General features: G+C 38.8%; 1 protein-coding gene across 2 annotated transcripts in view; it reads left to right on the forward strand.

Moving 5' to 3' along the window:
• Nucleotides 1–15,442: 15,442 nt before the first annotated feature.
• Nucleotides 15,443–23,559, forward strand: part of CHST9 (carbohydrate sulfotransferase 9) — a 236,495-nt gene continuing 228,378 nt past the window's right edge. For both annotated transcript variants that reach the window (XM_032421422.1, XM_032421423.1), the window contains exon 1: nucleotides 15,443–15,595. The gene's annotated coding sequence lies outside the window, so the exon portion shown is untranslated. The remainder of the gene's footprint in view (nucleotides 15,596–23,559) is intronic.

Consider the following 23,559-nt stretch of genomic DNA (forward strand, 5'->3'; position numbering starts at 1 on the left):
CTAAACACACTAAATACTGAGAATTAAATACAAATTCCTTTATCCCAAGCTGGAAACTGCATACATTGCCCACACTGCTATTGTCAGTCATACCACCTAAAGAACGAGATCATGCAAGTGGTAAATCAACAAATAAATTTTTAAAAGCTTCTGTGATTCGCCTTATTAAAATGCCAGTAAATCTATACCAGTTGTTCAAAATCCCAAAACATGTGACATACTAATAATTTGGAATCCCCACTCACTTCTAGATTAGGATTGCTTTTCTATAGGTATTATCCTAACTCGGTCATGTTTTTCACTTTAACTAATAGGAACGTAATCATATTTTATATGTTGGTCATGGCCAATGTCCCTGAGGATCTAGTCAGTCCAAATTGGTTTATTAGCTGCTTGTTATCAAAGTGACATAATTGTTGAACATTCTCAATCACTGAGGTGCTTCAAGGTTGGGTTGTAAAGTGCCATGTCTGAATCACTTCTATCCCTATAGGTTCAAACTACCTCTGTTAATATTTCCTGCTTCAAAACCTGGAACTTCAGGCTGTGCTGCTCTTCACAAAGTACGGTCTACAAAAATGCCTGTAGCATTTCCACAAACTGCCCGTAGCATTTAAGGACCTTCTAGACCCCCCTGAGCTCCTCGAATTTTGGCAGAAAAAGAAACACTGTCCAGGTTTGGTGTTCTCTCCCCATTTTGCTTATTACTTCGACGATCTGTACTCTTTGATCACTTTTCTGATAATAGCACAACTCTCAAAAATACAATTAGTTTGAAGCAATTTGGAATGAAAACAAAAATCAACCACCTTTGCTATTCATCTATTTTGCATTTGGCTATTGGCTGTGCAGCATTTTAATCCATTTGTTCCTTGTAGTAAACAGAACTCTAATACGTCTCACAAGATTCCCAGTCCCTGGTACAGACACACACACACACACACACACACACACACACACACCATCTCCTAGTAATTCAATGAAACATTAATTGAGGTACTGCTGAAAAAGAGACTTTGCAGATGTAATTAGCTCCAAAATCAGTTGACCTTCAGATAGAGAGATTATCTGGGTGGGCCTGATCTAATCATATGAGCCCTTTAACTAAGAGTCCGGAGGTGACAAAGAGAATTCAGAGATGTGAAGTGTGATAAAGAATCAAAGTAAGGGAGTCTCTAATGCTAACTTTGGAGATGGAAGGGACCACAAACAAGGAATGTGTGTGGCCTCTAGGAACTTAGGTGTAGCTCTCACTTGACAACTTGAAATGGGGATCTTAGTCCTATAAGCACAAGGGACGGAATTCTGCCCATGGAGGTGGACCCTGAGCTCCAGCTGGGAACGCAGCCTGGCCTATACTTTCCTATCAGCCTGTGAAACACAGAGCTGAGAACCCAATGATGCCAGGCTCAGACTTCCACCTACAGAACTGCCAGCTAATAAATGGGTGTTGTACTAAGCTGTTAAAATTGTGGTTATTTGTTATGAAGTAACAGAATATTGTTCAACTCGTTCTTGTCTATTGTTCAACAATTTCTTGTCTATCAATATATCATGCAAATTCTACACAGTTTGACTTCCAGTTTACTTTTTAAAGCCAGTGCCAGGAATTTGAATTCAGAATTGAATTCTACATTTGGAAAAGGGCAGAAGGGTGAGCTGTAAGAAGCATAACTGAGTCCATTTCCCATATAAGGCCTTGTACCCCTTGTAATGATTCCCAAAGACTTCATTTTTAAAGGTAAAAGAAATCATGACCTTGTCTATTCTACAGACATAAACTACAAACCAATTTTTTCATTTATTATATGTATAAAAGCTTTATCTGAAAGCTTTGGTAAAATTGATTACTTCGTCATAGAACTAGTCCATTGGGCCTCTATATTTGGTGTAATTTTGGTGTATATACACACACACACACACATACACACACATATATATTTGATAATTTTTAAGTTGTATATTGCCTTTTCTTAAAATATATCATATGTGGACTGTAATTCTACATTATATGTATATTTGGGATTATAATTAAACATATAGGAAGTATTCAGTGATATGTTCATTCAGTACATAACATTATTTATTGTTGAAACTATTCAGTGAGGAATAGTTTAGATGCCAATGTAGATAAGGGAACGATGATATTATTAAGAATGAAGACAATAATGAGCTAGTACTCCCAGGGTATAACTATTTAAGACATAAACATTCATGCATAAGAGAAAAATAGAAAAAAATAATGTCAAGAAAAATAAATGGTTTTCTCTACTAATGTATGGGAAAAAAATAAACATTACTCACCAGTGTTTCACGATAGTAAAAAATAGGAAGAATAATGTCATCAGGGCCACAACATGTTATTCACTGATTAAACCTCTTTAGGGACTTAGGAACACACCAAGATGACCCGGAATAAGCTTAAGAGAGAGAAAATGGGGATGAAAACATGATAACCACCTACAAACATTTGAACATTAAAACTGAAATTGAACCATATATCATTCCCTGCCAGCTACAACTGAAAGTGATAACAGGAATTTACAAAGGGTCATTTTAACTTAATCTTATCTAAAATTTGTCAGTAGATCATCTATTCTCTTTGGGATTTGAGGAAGATTAATAACTTAATGAGTTAGATTCGCTTAGTAAAAAAAAAAAAAATTATGACCCTACTCAAATTTAAGTGGTTTTTAAAAGCCTTTACGGCTGTCATATCTTAAACATCTTTAAAAATTTTATTTCCCTATGTGTTTTTGATTTTCTACAACTTTCTACAAAAAAATATTTTTGATGATCTTTTGGGGTTTTAGTAACTCTTTTTGTACATTTCTGGAATGAGGGCAATTTTTTTCAAGTTACCAAGTTGATAGTGCAAAAACTTAGTAATTTAATAAATGATATCCCTATGTCCTAAAAAATAAATATTTCTTTGTGCCAAGCACAGTTTTCACTGGCCAAAAGATAATGTAATATCTTACTCATAGTTCAATGCATACTGGAATGTCTAGAAAATAAAGGAAAACATATTTAGGGGCTAAGGATGATAAAGAACATTTACAAGAATTTTAGATTTGTAAAAAAGAGCAATTCTGTGGAGACATTTTATTTTATTTATAGGGGTTTCTTTTAAGATTTTTTAAAATTTTCTTTTATTATGTTATGTTAGTCATTCATTACATCATTAATTTTTGATGTAGTGTTCCATGATTCATTGTTTGCATATAACATCAAGTGCCTCATTCAATACGTGCCCTCCTTAATACCCATCACTGGGCTAACCCATCCCCCCAATCCCCTCCCCTCTAAAACCCTCAGTTTGTTTCTCAGAGTCCATAGTCTCTCATGGTTTGTGTTCCCCTCCGATTCCCCCCCTTCATTTTTCCCTTCCAACTATCTTCTTTTTTTTGTTTTAACATATAATGTATTATTTGTTTCAGAGGTACAGGTCTGCAATTCATCAGTCTTACACAATTCACAGCGCTCACCATAGCACATACCCTCCCCAATGTCTATCACCCAGCCACCCCATCCCTCCCACCCTCCACCACTCCAGCAACCCTCAGTTTGTTCCTGAGATCAAAAATTCCTCATATCAGCGAGATCATATGATACATGTCTTTCTCTGATTGACTTATTTCGCTTAGCGTAATACCCTCTAGTTCCATCCACGTCGTTGCAAATGGCAAGATTTCATTTTTTTTGGATGGCTGCATAATATTCCATTGTATATATATATACCACATCTTCTTTATCCAGTCTCTGTTGATGGACATGTAGGCTCTTTCCATAGTTTGGCTCTTGTGGACATTGCTGCTATAAACATTGGGGTGCACGTACCCTTTCAGATACATTTGTATCTTTGGGGTAAATACCCAGTAGTGCAATTGCTGGGTCGCATGGTAGCTCTATTTTCAACTTTTTTGAGGAACCTCCATATTGTTTTCCAGAGTGGCTGCACCAGCTTGCATTCCCACCAACAGTGTACGAGGGTTCCCCTTCTGCGGAGACATTTTAAATTCATTACTGGAATACCATACCCACCACCAGGGGCTGTTGCAAATTATTATTTTTTAAATTATTGAGTTATACGATTTTATTCTTGCTTAAGACTAGCGTCATAACATGAATTTGCAAAGTATGTAATAGAAATCTATTATCAGTAAAGTTATATTATTTTTAAAAGGCAGTTGATGAATTCACACAGCAAATATTTATTTTGGGTAAACTATTGGGAGGCCAGGTTCCAATCACTATAAAGACTACAACATTAGTCTTCCCATGAACTCTCTAATAATTGATATTTCAGCAATAATAAAAATGCTCGACTGAAATTCTTGAAAGGTTATGACAAGCTTAAAGAAGTTCAACTTTGAGCTGATAAGCAGACCTACATATATTCTGAAGTTCAGTTTGATTCAGCTTTACCGGGGCTGCCGCTGGTAAGTTTCCTGTAGATTACATCTCTTCCTTCTTCCTGCTTTTCCCCCTTCCTAAAGCCAAGGCCTTCATTCGGCCACCCTCACCTCTCACCAAGATGAATGCAACAGCCCCTCACTCACCTCTCCACCTCTAGCTTTGCACCTTTTCCACACTGCAGCCCGCATGAGCTTTCCAAAGTGTTATTCCTTTACTTATGTCCTGATTCTCATCATTGCTTTTGGAATAAAGTTCAGATTCCTTAAAATAACAGATAAGACTCCTGCTAACATTTGCAACTTTGTATTACTTTTGCACCGCATTAGATGCTCTTGCCACACTGAGCGGCTACTTCCAGTTCTGCAAACATGCCATGATCTATCTCACTCCAGGACACCATCAATATGCTTTCTTATGACAAAAAAACTCCCCTTTTTCTCATTCCCCCTCTTTCTTCCTCAGCCCACTTTTCAAATTTGAATTTAATCGGCACTTCTAGAATTTTCCTTGGTTCTTTCTGACAACCGTCCCTTCTAGCATTTCTTACTAAAACAGGACTGCCTCTCATTGTTTTCTTCCAGCAAATGTTCAGTTCCTTCAGACCTTGTACTCTCATATCACCTTCACCAAACATGGTGCCTAGAGCATGGTAGATACCCAATAAATATGTTCAACGAGTGGGAAATAGATGATGAAATAAATTAATCAGAGTGGGACTCTGCTTTCTTATCTCTTAAATAACTTGACTGAACTAGAGATAGATCTATTCTTTTGTAGATAAAGCCTGGCTTTATGATTTCTGTCTAGCTAGACAGGACTTGGGTAGAGTGGCATACAAAACTGGGTCCATTGAGGAAAGTTTGATAAGCAGACAATTTACAAAGATGTGGGCAGTTTTTAAGAAAATCATCTGGGAACAGTGTAGAAACCCCAGGGCTAGTGGAAGCAATTGAAAGGGTGCAGAGTTAGCACCTGTAGGCCTGGAGAGGAGCAGGGACGGAATGGTTCTAATGGTCCCAGAGCAGGTAGCGGGCTGTTGGGGGTGGGATAGCTCCCAGGAGCCCTGAACTTTGGAAGAACAGTTTAGCGCCCCCTAGCCAACCTGGAAGAGAGAGAGCCAAAGGAATAAAGTTTTTCTCCCCTCCCACCTTTTGCTCTCTGACCTCCTGGGTAGGTATCCCATCAGCAGAACCTCACTGGAGGCCAGAGGACAAGGAGCTCTGCAGATAACATTTCATAAGGTCTGCGCTCTGACACAGAGCACGATGAGGAGGGTGATATTTGGATGTGGGGGTAGCAAACAGAAAATATTCACCACCATGATAGAATATACTGAGAGTTGGCAAATAGTAATAATTTTTTTTTTTAAATAATGCACCAGGACAGTGAACTGTTGTGTGGGCAAAATTCTGAGTTAATGGAGAGAAAAACCAGATAGGATCAAGTATTATAATCAGTGAGTTTCGACAAAACTAAAATAATCTGATCTCTAATGCAAAAGTTAAAATTACTTGGCCTCATATACTCCTTGTCTACCATGTTTATAATTTTCTCATTCCCGATCTAAACACCATATTGTAATGCAATTCCATCACCCTTCAAGTCACTTTCCTTGAAATCATTGCTATGTCCTTATATTCTAGAAAATTGCAAACATTGCAATTACATTATAGGCATCGCAAACTTTATTTAAACTTGTAGAGGAAACTAAGGATGTTGAATAGGGTAGACTATGGGATTCTGCAAGTCTAGATTGCATGAAAATTGTGAGGCTCAAGACTGAGTGGGGCTCAATGAGGTTCAGTCTGCATAAATAAAAATTTAAATATCTTTCCTTTTAATTTTTAGATTTTTTACTATCTGTTACAGGCTGAATTGTGTCCCCCCTCCAAATTCATATGTTGAAGCCCTAACACCCAGGACCTCAGAAGATGACTGTATTTGGAAATAGGGCCTTTAAAAGGTAATTAAATCAGGGTTGGCCCTCATCTTATAGACTGGTGTCCCTAAAGAAGAGGATCTTGAGACACAGATAGGTACAGAAGGAAGACCATGTGAAGACATAGGGAGAAGATAGCCATTTATAAGCCAAAGAGAAAAGCCTCAGAAGCAATCAACAGCCCTTTGATCTTGGACTTCTAGCCTCCAGAATTGTGAGAAAGTAAATATCTGTTGTTTAAGCCACCCGGTCTGTGGTTATTGGGTATGGCAATACTAACCAACACACCCCCTATCAACGTCTCTTACAATTTTAAGCTTATAAATTTCCTACATAACTCTAGGGTGTATTTTCTCCCATGAATTATGTTGCCTCTAAGGGTTTTGGACAGCCCAGGATTTTATCACATGATTAAAACAACAGCAAAACAGTGAAAAGGATCCCAAATACCAGGAACACGGCCAGCATTCTTCGGGCAATGAGCTGAGGCCTGCTGTTTCTTGTCATCAGAGAGTCTGTGGGATCCACTTCATGGGTTGAAGTTCCAGCTGGGTACTTTTCTTCAACAAATAGTAAAACCAAGCAAGTCCCTGAGATTGCTGTTCTTTCAAGGTGTAAACGTCCAGGGAGGTCTGCAATTCTGGTAGGAATGCCAATGATAAAAATTGAAGAGACCTCCAGAAAGCTTCCTGCTAGAGAACACTTTTGCCAAATGAAAGATTCATTCATAATCTTATGCAAAAACCTCACCAGAGTTGATTATAGGACAGATCCTGAATTGCATCATACATTTACAGGATGATTTATAATTTGCCTTGAAAGATGTAAGCTAGAACCTTGCTATATTGTATGTGTGGTTGTGTGTGTAATGTGGACATAAGGGTCCTCACATTGCGATAAATAAGCTAATTATCTCGACACACCTAGAAGTAGGTCCACATTGAGAACTCTCCTGAAGGAGAAATCATTCTATTTTAAAAGATGTTCCCATCCATGAAACAATAATACAACCTCTATATTAATTCAAATTATTGTTTATTCACATTCGCTATCGATAAATATAAATCTATGTTTAAAACCCCTCAGTGGCTTCTCCCTGCACATAAAGAAAGTGTGAATACCTTACCATGTCCCACAGCCCTCCATGAACCGGGCCCTCCTACTTCTTTAGCCTCAGTTCATGATGTCTCACCTGCCACAGTCCATTTGGCTTCCTTTCTATTCCCTAACCACACCCAACTCTCTTTCATCTCAGGGCTTTTGCATATGCTAATCCTTCTGCCAGGAACACTATTCCCTAGTCTTTGGGCTCTGTTTACTCCTAATCTTTAAGGACTCAGCTCAAATAGTATCTCTTTTCCTGAACCTCCACACCCTCTTTCCCCTATTACCTATCATATAATCCTGGTTGTTTCCTTCATGGAAACTTCCAATCTTTATTTAGCATATTTGTTTATTTTGTTTGTGTGCTTAGTGCCCTTTTCCTACTAGAGTGTAAACAGCATGAAGGTGGAGATCACATTTTTCTTGTTTTACCCGCTGATCCCCAGAAGCAAATTGTAGGCCTGGGGAGGGTGCTTAATAAATATTTCGTAAATAAATGAACAAGAGATGTGATTTTCATATATGCAATATTATATAATCCTTGATGCTGCCAATCTTAGCCCATTTTCCTTAAAATATTTTTCATTTCTTAAAAAATCTTGAAGTTACAGCTTAAGTAGTGCTAGATTATTTGGTCTTTTCCATGGATCTCATTTTAAGTCTAATTTGATCCTGCCAATAAATAAATCATGCTTGTCTACAGTGTGCCAGGCACTTGATGTGACTGTTGTTTTCATTTTCTTTCCATTTCCTATAGTTTCCTGAGATTATGCATCTCAGAATTGGGCAGAACAACTGGTAAGAATCTTCCTAGAATTAGCCTATCCTCAACAGGTTTATCTGTAAATTGGAGATAACAATGCCAAGCCTCCACACCTCTAATTTTGTTGGTGTTGTAGTTCTGTTTTCATTGACTTACGTTCCTAGCAACAATTTACATGTGTACAGTGGATAAAAGTCATAAATGATGATGCCACATCTTACTTAGTCCTCTACTGTACTTTCCTGCAGAGGAAGAAAGATACAGCAGGAAAGAGATGGTTTGAGAACAATCATTTTTGTCATGCAGGTCCAATTTAAATTTTAAAACAAATGTTTAAAAGAGGCCAGTTTAATCTGCTAATGTGACTGACTACCTAAGGTAGGCAATGGTGCCTATAAATATTTGCTAGTTCTTGCCATCTACAGACGTGCTCTCTAAATATTTCAGGAAAAATAGAAATCGCAAACACTGGCCTTTTCCTTTCCTTCCTATCTCAATGCTTTCTCATTGTTTGTAAAGATCATTTCTCTGCTGCGCTCCGTTCATCTTGTAAGCTACAGTCATTCATGTGTTCACCACCAATGGTAATTCGTTATGGTTGAAAGTAATACCATAATATAGCATTTAATATGAAGGGTGATTTAAAAGCTTATTCATAGCTAAGGAGTGCCTGTTAAACATTCAATTCTTATGCTTTAATTCCTGGTATTCACCATATTTACAGTAGTCAAATTGGGACATATTTGTTTCTACATCCTGATATAAAACCTTTGCTCTCCTTCCTGCTTTTTCATCACACTGAAACTCTTTTTTTTCACTTTTCTCTCCCATGAAAGTCTCCAGTCAGGTTAACAACAGACATGGACAAACTCCTAAGCTGGGAAAGATATTCGCACTTCTAACCCAGAGTATAGACCGTGTTCGGGAGACAATATACTGGCATACTGGCATTTACTCCTTTGTTTTCAATGGTGGTTGAAAAAAAAAATAACAGGAGAGTTCTATAGTTTCAGGACATTTGCATAATGTGTAAGTGATTTAGTACTTCATGAAGTGTAGTCAAACGTGTCTGAAAAATGCAGATTGAACATCTATGTGCAGATTCGTTAAACAGTGCCTCCAATCAAAATGAAAATAAAACGTAAGAGGCGTATCAACTGTGATGTTGTGAAAGCTTCTAAAATTCTCATTCAATGTTGAGAAATTACATGAAATCAATAACTATGCTACAGATTTACTCTGTGCAGGGAGGATGTTTCAAAATAATATAGGTATTTTGAAATTAAGAATTAAAGTGCTCGGCACAGTGGCTAGAACGTCGAACACAAACCAAGAGAAGAGAGAAGAAGATGAAGCTCAAAAGAGATCTCGAGGTAATAGTGATATCATTATCTTGGAGGTATTTTTAATATTTTACTAATTAAGTCATAAATGCTTAAATCTATGATTCCCCATGAACTTAAATATGATAACTTTTGGAGGGAGTTGAGTAAAGACACATTTCTCCTTGAAAAGTGTGTTCTTGGATGGCAATGTGTGTTAATAAATATATTGAAGGATGGACTTTAGCAAGAGATCGTATCCAGAACTTGTTCACTTTTACCTTAATACCTAAGGTTCAAGTTGCTTTCACAGTTATAAACCAGAAATAGTATTCTTTTTTCAGTCTTTCAAGTTTTAAATTCCACTGTCATTACCTCTCACAAATACAAAAGCAAGAAGGTAAATATCTAATAGGTATTAACTTCTTTCTGTTCCTCTTTTCTAAGAACTGGGAAAGAATTTTTTTAATTCCTTTTTTTAATGAAAGAGGGAAAAAAAGACTTTTGAATAAACCAAATAGGCAAATAGTGTTTAGAATAACCGTGCCTTGACATAGATTCAGATGCAAATAACTAACTAGGTAACTTGAGTCTAATGATCCCTGAATTTGTGCTGTTTTTAGCTATTTTGAGTATCAACTTTAGAAAGAAATATTTGTAATACCTTGCTGATATTATATACTAAATTTTATGAGGCCACCAAATCTAAGATTTCTTAAATCTTACACACTAATTTTTCATCTTATACATTAGTTTTCAAAAATCATTATTTATCTTCACTTTTTTAAAAAAATCCTCCTGTTAACAATACACATTTTGAATGAACAGTCAATGAAAAGTCTTCAGAAAGGCTGGGACGGTCACCATGGTCTGCATCCCTTAGGGCTACAATGATATTAGATTTGGTGAGGTGAATCGTATATCACAAATACTCCCAGCGCTGGACAAGGAAATATTTCATTGCATGGGCGGGGTGGATTTAGAATTACTCTCTGCCCTCAAATGCCATATTTTATCTTAGGATACATCATTGACATACTCTCTTGATTTCATCAAATCTCTTAAAAGCTTGCTTGCTTTTTCCATCCCTTTCAAACACACACTTACGTGCACACACACATTCACACACATCTTTGAATAGAAACCATATAAAGAGATTTTGATTTTTCTTTTTCTTTTCTGCCAGCCACTCTTCCCTTTTTTTTCTGTTAGCTTAGCATTTCTAAATTTAATGATACGTGATTTGGATCCATTAGTGACCACCTTATTAAAAGGGACCACATTTTATTAATTTTTGTATCCAAGGCACCAACATGGAGTGCCCCCACTGACTAGACAGCCATGCTTGGTGAAATAATTAGTAAAATATTTCTCAAGGAAGGCTCCATCACTCATTCTTTCCTAGAGCCTGTTGAAACGTACAGTATGGCAGGCCTCTCATCAATTCAGACCATCGCAAATTATTTTTTATTTTCACTTAGGGCCTTGAAGTCATCTGTCAATATCTTGACCACCCATTTCGGAACCTGAACCCACCTCAGAAAATAAAAAATGTGTGTGTCCACATATTATTTTAGAGAAAAGTTTTGCTTTTTTTTTTTTTTGTAAATTGTTCACATGAAATTTTGCTATTTCAATCACCTATCAAAAATCATCAAAGATGCAAAACATCATTTCTTTATATAGGCATATTTATATTTCCACCTTATATAAATTTCCAATTTAGGTTTTTCTATATATAAACATGATATTATAAAGTTTTCATAAAATTTCATTGCTTAAGACTATTTGGAAAGGTTTTGTCTTTCGTTAGTTTTTAAAGGAAATTCAGACTTGCTCGGTTTAAGAAATGACATACATAACTTCCCTAGTGACTTTGGTTTTCCTAAAATAACTGCAAGCAGTTCTTATTCAATCAACCAATCAATACATATTTATTGATCTGCTCTATTTACCAAGACTATTAGGTGCTGACTATTCTAATTTATTTGACCTTGAATCATTGCTTTATTTGGGCAGCAGATATATAATAATAATGGCAACACATCTTGTTTCTTTTTATTTATTTACAATTATCTTTCAGTTTCTCTGTTTGACCAACATCTTTTTTTTCATATAAAGGTTTTCATTCTTTAGGGATCATAGTTCTTCCTCATTTACTATTAATCCTGTGCTTTTTTCATGTATTTTTCCATGTGCATTCCCTTTTTTTTTATATTTTTCTGAATACTTAATTTGTGCTTTACTTATATATATCTGATACTTGATATTTTCAATTTTTAAGAAAATAATCTCTTCTCTAAAAAAATGTTAAAGCTAGAGTTCCCAGAACCAAATCCCTTTTCTTTTTTCAACCCATTACATAATAATTTTAGCATCCCAAAAATTGCAAGATTTACTCTACTGTAGCAGGAGGTAAATCATTATACTTCCAGACTCCTCAACTGTAAAATTTTAATGCTTTGTCCTTTGCCCTATTTATTCCTGATATGAAAATAGGACACTTTCCTCTTAAATTTCAGAGAGGAGGTTCGACTTTGTAAGATACCCACATTCTGCATCCTGTATATCAACTTTTATTTTCTGATTAGAATTTGCTTTGGATGTCACTATGCAGATAAACTGATATGTGAAGTTGAATAATTATCTCAATAGGTTGATCAAAATAAGTGATCATTGCCAGACATGGCAGAAGTTTTGAAGGTAGAAGGGTCCTTAGGGCCTGTCCAGTTCAATGACCTCAAGCACTACAGAAGATAAAACAGAGCCCAGGGAGAGGAGACTTGCCCATCTTCATAGCTCTCAATCCAGTTCTCCAGCACTCTTCTTTTTCACCTCACTGGCTTAAGGTTTTTAAAAACCGTTTTAAACCTCTTTTTCCTTAATATTTTTTTATTTTTATTTTTCCCCCAGAAAAAGTTGGGCCAAGTGTCTTCTATCATCTACTACATGAGTTCTGCTATTCTTCCCTTCCAGCTTAGTGGGAAAGCTTGTGTTCCCTCACTGTGAATCAACATAAATCATGTTCTCTCATTATTTTTCTTATTTTACTCCTGCGTACAGAATAAGAGCAAGAGAAGTTCCTATAGCTACTGGACTATCTCTATTGACTCATGTAAAAGTATCTCTTTCCAAGTAAATACATCTCTGCTTTCCTTCAGCAAAACAGTTGGAGACAAAAATAAGATGGTTTAAAGGTATTTGCAACCCCTATATGACCTTGTACGTTGTGCTTAATGCATTTCTGCTGAATTATTATTTTGACCGTTCATTAAGGCAAGTCACATTGAGAAGCACATGGTTAAAGAAAAGCACAAACTCAAAAATACTAAGAGCTATCCCATAACAGTGCTGTGTTCACACCTTAAAGTAGCTTTTTTGTACATACAGATACCAGAAAAATATCCTTCCTTACTCTTTTCCTACCCTGCTACCCTTTTTTTTCCCTACACACATCTTTCATAAAATATAAGCAGATTGCTGGGCTCATTCTTCATACTATTAGTTGCATTTTTAAAGTCAAGTTTGACTGCATTTCTATGCTTAGACCGATAATATCAGCCCTGTGATGGTGAAGCCCTCCTTCCACAAAAGCACTCATGATTTGATGCGGGAACTCCTTTTATGACTATAATTGTTACTAACCTACACATTAAATGATCAATGATCCAGAAGCTTCATACTTGCCCAGAAACAGTCAATAGTTAAACATTTTAAGGAATTCACAGAACTAAACAAAATTAATAGACTAGAGAATTTAGAAACATGCTGTGAACCAATGTTTCAGAAATAATTCACTATGTAAAAATTAAATTAGTTTAACTACAAAATTAAAAAAAAAAAGGCAGTATTTTCATTTAACCATATAACTCCCAATTAAATGTCATAAGAAGATGTATCTTACCCTGATGGGTGGTATGCACTTTTCAGGTGATTCTTTGAACCTTTACTCTTCAACCTTGGATATTAACAAAACTCAATTTTCTTAGTCATTAAAAATATTTTTAACGGCTTTGGACAGATGATTAAGAGTAGAAGACAGTTCATACTTCTAAGTATTTGATTTGGTATGATGGTAGATGAATGAAATAGATGCTTATCCAACAGTAGACTGGCAATGCCTAGCAGCATATCAATCAAGCAAATTCAATCAGAGGTTGACCTGATCGTGCCCAGTTTCCCCCACTGGCTACAAAAACTTTATGAATTTAAAAAAATAGAGTTATAAAGGTATTCTTGCTCAACTCCTTTATTTTGCAAAGGAGAAGGCATAGGTCACAAAAGTTGTATGACTTTCAGCAGCCAAGATGCAGAGTCCAGCTCTTTCTTCACTGCTCTAATAATGGTTACAACTCCAAGATTTCATAGAACATGGAATGACACCCCTAGGACCATACTGAAAGCAACTAAGTTAAATTGGTTAATTCATTCAACAAGCACTCATCAACAGCCTACCAGTCAAATACAGCTCAGGGACACCACCTTGTTTCTTTGGAAGTCCAACTGCAAGGAAAGAGGGTCATTCTAGCGGTGACTAAGAACCTTCACTGCATGGAGGACAGACATTATCTGAGCTCAATATTAATAACAAACTAGCAGACATATACATTAAAAATAAAACTCTCATAACAGAAGAACCAGCCTCTGTTTCAAAGAGAGTGGAATTGGGCAAGCAACTCCTATTATAGTATTTCCTCAATGAACCAAAGTTCCCTTCCAGCGCCCCCGCCCCCGCCATGTTACATGTTATTTCTAAGCCACGGGTAAGAATGAGACCTACTGAAAGCGCAGAAACTGGGTAACAACTCAGTTTGAAAAATATATACATTCTATGTAGCAGTGGGGTAGGTTTAGCCACTCACTACTTTTGAAACGTTTTTCTTTAGTTCATAAAAATTGCCTAAACCACTGCCCAGTCAGGGGTTTTGTTCATTTTATTTGCTCTAATTCAGTCAAATTGTTGCTAGCATAATGTTTGGGATTCATTTTTTAATCTTTTAAAGATTTAATCTTTTAAAATCTCAATGAACCGTTCCTTTAATGATAAAAGAAAATTCATCCTAATCTTGGTCTTCCAAAGCCCTTTGCACACTGCCAACTTTAGCTTGTTCACTGTGGAAATGCGTGGCCTGAAGGATCTCAGAGGTCTGAAATATTGTAAATGGTCACTCTGCTCTTTTTTAAGGAAGCCCTTGCCTTACACAAACCTACTGAGCCCCCCCAGGGCACACACTCCTGTATTGTGTAACTACTGACCTACCATAATCAGTGTGTGTGTGTGTGTGTGTGATCTGTGAAACAACACCCAGGGCACACACTCCTGCACTGTGTAACTACTGACCTACCATAATCAGTGTGTGTGTGTGTGTGTGTGTGTGTGTGTGTGTGTTATCTGTGAAGCAAAAGAAATTCTAAGACTTTGGAGTCAATGTTAGCGATAACCTACTAACCTATTGACTAGTCCTTCGGGTGTTTCTAGAACACCTGGGAAAGGAATCTGAGACGGGGCGGAGGTGAAGAGGGGAAGGGGAATTAGGAAAGGGCGAGGATAATTACTTCCTAAACCAAGACCGGGTGGCACTCGAGCCTCGGCCGCACCGGGGTCGGGAGGCAGGGCGAGAGGCCGGCGGGGGACAAGCCAGAAAGTCGGGGGATGAGAGGACGGCGGCGGCGGAGCAGCGGGCGGCGGGGCGGGCGGCGCGCGGCAGGGGAGATAAAAGCGGGAGGCGGAGCCGCCGGGGCGGGCGGGGGCGCGGCGGCCGCGGCGGGAACGGAGCGCGAGCGGGAGCGGGCTCGGAGTCGAGGCGGCGCCGCAGCCTGCCGGGCGGACGGGCGAGGGCGAGCGCCCGGCTCCGCGCTGCCCCTGCTCCCCGCGCGCTGCCCCTGCTCCCCGCGCGCTGCCCCTGCTCCCCGCGCGCCGCGCCCGCTCCTGCGCACCCGACGGCCCGCGGCGGGGAGGAGTCCACCGACTTTGCCCCGGAGCGCGGGGAAGTTTCCCGCGAAGCTCCGCTCCCGGAAAAGGGGGACCAGCCGGCGGCCGCTGGCGAGGTGAGCGCTCCGGTTTGGGGCCGGGGATGGGGTAGGGTGTGGGAGCCGGGATTGCGGGGAGCGCTGAGCAGCCGCGGTAGAGGGGTCTGCGGGGGCGGGGAAGTGCATCCTCACCTTTTCAGGTACTTCGCCTCTGTCGACTGAGGGAGGCATCTTTCGTTTCCTCTTGACCCCGTCTTTCCCTGCCTCCCCATCCTCCCCCCATATTTGAACCCACTTCCGTTCACTTTACTGGACCTGCTCCGAGGGGCGGCGTGGCCGGGAGCTGGAGGGGACAGGGCGCGGGAGGGGCGCAGGAGGAGGACGCGCGCCTGAACTTAACTACCTGTGCTGGGTTCCCGGGCCCGGCGGGGCGCCCGGGACTCCAGGATTCCGGTGCCATCCCCGACTTGGCGCAAGCGGGGGTTGGCAGGAGGACACCACAAGGCACGGCATTGAGTTTCGGATGCCGGTTTATCCGGTCCTCCGGCATGTTTGGCAGAAAGATGAGCATCTCTGCAGCGGTGCCTCTTTTGCATCGGCCTCAAACTCCGGAACCTTGCTAAAGCTCTGGCGAAGGCTGCGGACAATGTGGGAGGGAAGTTGGGAGACTCGGAACCCGGGTGGATCAGGCGCCAGCAAAGGGGTTGGGAGGCGTGATGTGGGGAGGAAGATTGAAGTGGGTTGGGGAGAGTAGGAACGGCGCGATTGTTTGGTTGCTGCTCTTACTTTCGCACGCTTACCCGCTCCCCGTTCTGCCCCGTTTGAACATCCTATCAGCATATTTCTGTTAGAGGGCTAAAAGGTGTTCTGTTTGATGCCTGTCGGGAGTTATTTCCAACTAAGTTCACAGGTGCGAAGCCTGAGCCGCTGCTCCTCCTTGCTCCCCTCCCTGCGGTCCACCCCCACCTTCCCTCCCACAGGCAAACTGTTCCTGAGTCGTTCCCAGGGTTATGAAAGGGATGACAAGTAAATAATACAGTTTGTGTTTGTGTGACTTTTCCCGCATTATGTTATCAGAACCAAATCAAAACACTGGAGATGTTTAATAAGACTCCTCTGCAGCAGTTTTTACAGTAATTAAGAGTATTATTTACAGTGTTTATTTTTCAGCGCTTTAACTCCAAACATTGCATCAATCTTTCTCTATGCAGCTCTATCTGTACTGTCACTTTGTCACTGGGTTTAAAGGACAAGGGCTTCTTTTGGACTCACATGTACACACAAAATACAGTGTGACAATATTCAATATTTATTTGTCTTCTTGATTCAGTGGTCTGGCACCTGCCAATTCCAGTACATAATTGTAACACCATATGCCTGTCTACCAAACTGAGGATAAGGAGAATATTACTGTTTTTCATGTGCAGGACTACCCTGGACTACCAGATTTTATTATTGCTTAAGGGGTTTTTAAGAGCTTCAGTCAAAGTGAATCAAATGTACAGAACAAAATTACAATTCTACCCAATGCATTCAAAAGGAATACAATTCCTGGACACATAACTAGTTGACTAGTTATTGAAGAAAAATTAAAATCCCCTCATCACACAGAAAACATTTTGATTGAATATAGTCAATAAGAAATAGCACACATCGAATGCCCTGAGAAAGCAAGAAGAATCTTCCTCGTGCCTCATTTGAGTTTTATCTCCTTTATTACAGTAGCATCCTCCAGAAAATGAGCACCTTGCAGATAGATGTTGGTATGTACTAAGCACCATATTTTTTAATACAGAGGCTTGGTGACAGTCCAAAAACATAAATGTTTTAAATCATTACCAACCATCTGTTCTCTCCCACTCACTTAAAGCGCAGTCTTTTATTTTCACAGGTATCAAAACATACATCCTCATTTCATACATTTCCATGAATATCCCGATAGCTGCAGTGATATCTGAAGTTGACCCAAGTTTGGCAACTGTTATGTTTGGCTTCTTACACTATAAGCTCCTCTCCTTTTATTTTCAATGAAAGAAGAAATCAAAAAAGTTTTAAAGCCTTTGGCCAGAACTGGTGTGTATACTCCAGTGAAATCTGATTGCTTTTTTTTTTTTCCTCCACCTTTTTGTTACCAAACAGAAGCTGAGAATTAGTACAGCTGCAGACTCCTCCTGATGACATTCTTTCCCTTTCTTCCTGGTCACAAGGGTAGAATTTGGTGCTCTGAAGCAGTGTATTAAACAGGCTCGTGACTCCAGAAAATTAGTGTGGTTCCAGAAGGATATAACCTCTTCCCAGGAAGAATTTACAAAGTGGGAGGCTAACTTAATATTCCAAACCCCAGATGAAGTAGACTGAAGACATACACTTTGTTTCCCACACAGATGTTGGCTGTCGATATTGCATAGGATATGAATAACATGTCTAGGTAGTATTCTTTATATTTGTGTTTGTGAACTTGGATGAGTCTGTATATAATCAGCAGATAGATTCACACCCTTCATTTTGTTTATGTCATCATTAGAGCAATACTTGGGGTTTTGAGTCTCCCCCTCCTTCCCCAATCCCAGATAGCTTTCACATTTAGGGATGTTTGCTGTAGCTACAACTGCAATGTTAGGACGTTTTTCTCACTCAAAATTAAGTTGCATAATAAATATATTGTTCCTTCAGTGCAGCGAGAACACTGGGAAATTCTTTTTACTCAAATCCAGGTGTAATGTTCCAAAACAATTTCCTATTTTTGAGGAAAAAGATATTGGCAATCTAGCCCACACTTTGCAAATAATTGATACGTACTAGGAGAATATCAAGAACCAAAGAAAGGTGAGGTTTCTGCCTTCTGACCTGGTACACTGCTCTGTACTGCTTTTGCTTTGAAAGCCTAAGATTCTCCTTACTTACTACCAGGATAGCACTGAAGGGAATGAGCCCAAACTATAGACAATTTTGACCTAATTTAAACCTTTGGAAATACATAAGGATGTGTTAGATCTTATTTTTCTATATACTAAAAATGAATTATTGAGGGGAAACAGTTTCACTATGTATAGTAAGCACTCTGAATTATTCATGTTAATGAGAAGAATGGAGGCAAAGATAATCCAAAATCATGGTTATTTAAAAAGTCATTTGTTTTTGTCTTTGGAACATAGTGCATGTTTGGTTTATAAAAGATTTTCATTGTTGTTGGGGGCAAGTTGCCTTTCTAATTATTTTGTTTTGTTTAGGTTAATTTTTAAATGAGCTTATATACCTCACACACCAAAACCGATTTATAGGGAGGTGATATAGATGGGCAACCTGCCCAGAAACGAGCTGGGTGATAGAAATAAGCAAAGCTGGTATGGGAACTTTGCAGTGGAATATATGTCATTCACAGAAACATAATCAAGACTTGATTGTATACCTACTTAATGAATATGTTTTAAGAATTATATATGGGGGCGCCTGGGTGGCTCAGTCGTTAAGCGTCTGCCTTCGGCTCAGGTCATGATCCCAGGGTCCTGGGATGGAGCCCCACATCGGGCTCCCTGCTCAGCGGGAAGCCTGCTTCTCCCTCTCCCACTCCCCCTGCTTGTGTTCCCTCTCTTGCTGTCTCTCTCTCTGTCAAATAAATAAATAAAATCTTTAAAAAAAAAAAAAAAGAATTATATATGTTCCTGGAAAAAATAAAAGTCCTACAATCAAAATTTGAGAAATTCAATCCCACTTCACATGCAAGAGAGGTGATTAATATGTTTTGTTTTTTTTTTTAATGGTAGTGGACTACTTCTGAAAACCAAACAGGAATATTCTGATTGATAAATCTTACTAAGCCGAATCTGTAAGCATGAGGTTTTACTAAAGCATACACATGTGTATGTGTTAAGGTGATAATCCTCAGCCTTCCATAGGTACTTTCTAAAGAAGAAACAGCAAGATGCCACCAGAATAAGGGGTCTGGTCCATTTGATCTCTGTACCTATGCTCCAAGTCAAAGTACATTGTATTGAAGAGAAGCTCTCAAGTATCTATTGTTACCGTGGACCTGGTTAGAGAAAATAGTTGAAGTTCAGCAAGACTGGCAATTTAACAGATTTCTATTGTGTTTTTCAAAAGCTCTAGGGCAAAATTGGTTGTGGATGAAATAGTTACTTGAACAAGAAGTTGATTCACACCATAGTGCTGGCCATTAAACACCTCGTTTGTAGTCACTGTTCAGTTGTATATAGATTTTGTTGAATTGTTAGTTCTGTGGACTATTAGAAAACCTCTGTGGGGAAGGTTAGAGCTGCTAAAAATATATGATTGGAAAAGCAGGTAAGATCACTTTTATTTCAGGAATTCAAAGCAAAAAGTAAAACTGTAACTTTTACAGCAGTGAGCAGAAAGGTAATAAAGTAGATGTCCCCTTCAGAGGGGTGACTATGTTCTCATAATAAATGTGCTCACTACTGCAAATAGAGGGGTACTTCTTTTTTGAGGAAACAGTTTTTTAAAATTTTTCATAGGACATGGCATTTGGCATTTTTTTAAAGACTCGAGTCCTTAGACTGAGTATTTTAAAAGAAATATTGTGGTTGGAAATATAATTGAGGCCCACAGGATATATTTTATACACACTTGTTAAAGAAATCAGTTTCTTCTGATCAGTGCCTAAATCTTAGAATCAAAATTATGCATTTTGTTATAGAGATGGAAAGGACCTTTAAAGTAATTTATTCCAATGCCCTCATTACAGTTAAGGAAATGGGGACCCACAGTGATCACTGTGAGCCGCTAAAGGTCACACCAGTAGTTAGTGGCAGAGCAGAAACTAGAAACCTGATCTCCTGACTCATTCAGCTCCCCTGGAGGAAGCTGGGTGCTTAGGCAGGGGAGTTAACTCTTTCTGGCCATCATGGTATCAACGCCCCACGATAATCCTGAAGTGAAATGGTACAAGGGTAGATGCAGAAGGCTTGTGACTTGTCTGTCTTCTCTCATCCACTGCGTGGTCCCCATGGACCAAACCGTGGTTCGCAACCCTCTCAGTCTCTCTCTTTTTTTAAACAGCAAATATTTTGTGTTTCCCCCTTCATATCCTGAAATGTAATTCATCAATAATTTAGTTACCGAATCTATCTGTAATGAAACGGAGCAGTAAAATAAAAGCTAATTTGTAATTAATAACTATACTGATATCTGGGGATGACTTCCCTGGAGCACATATCCTAGAAACAGAAGCTTGCTTGAATATATAATGAATAAAACATCAGAAAACGTTCTCTACAAGAAGTACAGGAAAATGAAAGAACAGGATAGACTAAAAGTATGTTAGGATAATTACCAACCAGACTTATTTGTATGAGATAAAGAAGAATAACGATAAATGGGAATCGTTCCAGGGAAAATATGCCAAGTCAAATTTTAGACTGTCAGAGTGGAGAAAACGTGGAAGTGTGATATTTTGCAAATGAGAGAGTAAATACTATTAATATACTTCCACCAAAATTCCAAACCTATTTTATGTAACATTTTCATGCTGTTCCTAGTGTGAACTCTATTTCAAAGGGTTCTGCGGGTTACCCACCATATCATCAATAATAGCAGATAAAATACTTCTAAAATGAAAATTATTGATTTAGCGCTGGTATTGCCTCTACTATTGTAGTCTATCAGTTCTAGAGTTAGGAGACAGACTACATGGAATGATTATTCACCACGGCAACCTTAATTGTCAGTCTCAGGGTTTCAATGGAAATTCTTATGATATGCTTAACTGCAATTATGTACCAGATGCTATAGGTTGATGTCAACTCTAAGTTTAGTTCATCGGGACATTGCATGTTGTATGGGGTATTTGGGGAAATTCTTCATTAAATAGGACTGCTCTTCCACACTAAAAGCCAACCACACTCCCCTGTCCCAATACCTAACAAACCAGAGTGTAGCCAGCCCCTCCCAAAATATTCTCTAGGGGCGGTGTGACCCTGAGGAGAGAGAGTAATAGGACTAGATAAATAAGATTTTTATGATGGCGTAGATTATTCTTCATGCCCTTACTCATCTATCCTTATTTTTTTGAGTAGGACTGTCCTGCTTGTCCACTGGTCTCCTGCCTTCAGTGGACTAGGATTACAGACTCTCTGACCATCAAACTCAAGCTCATGTTCTGATCTTTTTCTGTCACTGGCACCTTTATAAAAGTTTACTTCTCCTGGTCCTCATTTCTCTTAGAAATCCCTCTTTACTGGGTGACTATGAGTGTTGACAAACTAATATGCAAGCTGGCTAGTATTTTAGTTCTCCCAGGACTTAACCTTGTTTAGATGCATGTCTCCAAAAAGCACTGAAGGGGGCGCCTGGGTGGCTCAGTCGTTAAGCGTCTGCTTTCGGCTCAGGTCATGATCCCAGGGTCCTGGGATCAAGCCCCGCATCGGGCTCCCTGCTCAGCGGGAAACCTGCTTCTCCCTTTCCCACTCCTCCTGCTTGTGTTCCCTCTCTCGCTGTCTCTCTGTCTGTCAGATAAATAAATAAAATCTTTAAAAAATAAACAAATAAACAAAAAGCACTGAAGGCTTTCATAGAGACAGAGATAATACATACACTCACACATATGTATGTGTGTATATGCATGTATATGTATATATGCATTTGTTATATGTATGTACATCCATGTTCACATGTAATTTCAGGCACTGAAAAAACAGGAAAGGAGGTATCATTTGAGATTGTATTTTGAATGTCCTTGAAACATGTTTATGCAAACAAAGAACTGCACTGGTTCAATATTGGAAGTTGCACCATAAAATAGTACTGTGAAGTATGCTCACAAAAGAGGCCAAAAGGTGTCACCAATGCAATAAAGTGTTGTAGTAGAATTTTTTTGGTATTGCTTAAAATAAATGCATCCTGTGCTAGCTAGCATATAGGAGCTGGGCCGGGAGGGAAGGTATAGACAACTGTGATGAGTGTCTTAGTAGTCTGGGTACTGTTGACATACTAGAAGCACTCCAACATCTCTTCTCTTTGCAAAATAGAGAGTATTTGCAGAGACGTTAGAGGGTTTTGAGGATTACCTGTATATGCAACACACGGGAGAGCGTGGGACCCTAGTAACAAGGAGGGAATTGAGAGGGAAACTCAAAAATGTTCACTTCTACTGTTTGGACTAGCAGACCATAACATAAGATCTGCTCTTGAAAATTAAGAGTTATGTGAGATGTCATTTCAGTATTAGCTACGGCAAGTATCTTGAACTTACCAAATTGTAAGTAATAATTGGGTTTTTTTTTCCTTAGATTACTTTCCACTCCAGGTCCATTTTAGATGTCTTTTATAACATTGTATAGCTTAGTCTTTTTAAAGAAGGAGACCTTTTAATGTAAACTCTTAACAGTTAAGATGAAAGTCACGGGGTGTGTTGGGGGCGGGGAGAGAGACTAACCAATTGTTTTGAGATAACCACAAAACTCTCTACATAGGAGGGCATGGTTTACCCAATTATGAGAGATGGCTTTTCCTACAAAGGGGATGCAGCAATTGTACAGAACACAATTCGATCTATGATTGTTTTGGTATATATTGTTCATTCTTACTGGAAGCTTCTCGGTCAATTGAATGGCCCAGCGCTCAACCTCAGACTGACCCCTAACTTTATTTGGTGTACTTTTGTTACAATTTCTAATAAGAGTGTAGTGGTGCAGTGGGAATTGAGAGAAGATGAAATTGAGGGTGGTGGATTGTGGAGGTGATAAGGAAAATAAGGAGTTTCTTTCATTTGAGAGCACAAAGATCTGTGTAGGCAGTGAAATTTTATTGGAAATCTGCCTTTTCTTGTTATGCTTTTTACTCTTGTATGGAATAAGGCAAAGATTGTGAAAGCAAAGCCTTCTTCCCTCCTTGGCTGTTAACTCCACCATACAACAGAAAAACCTTTTTTTTTCTTTTTTTTTTTTTTGCCAGAATAAACAGATACGACTTCTTCCAGTTACTAGCCTCATTGTGCCCCTTTTTACTTCAATACTACCCTAAACTGAAATCTTACACACTAAAGAATGTAGTTAAGAAAAGGAAAA

Source organism: Phoca vitulina, unplaced genomic scaffold (genome assembly GCF_004348235.1).
Source record: "Phoca vitulina isolate PV1807 unplaced genomic scaffold, GSC_HSeal_1.0 scaffold24, whole genome shotgun sequence".
Taxonomy (NCBI): domain Eukaryota; kingdom Metazoa; phylum Chordata; class Mammalia; order Carnivora; family Phocidae; genus Phoca; species Phoca vitulina.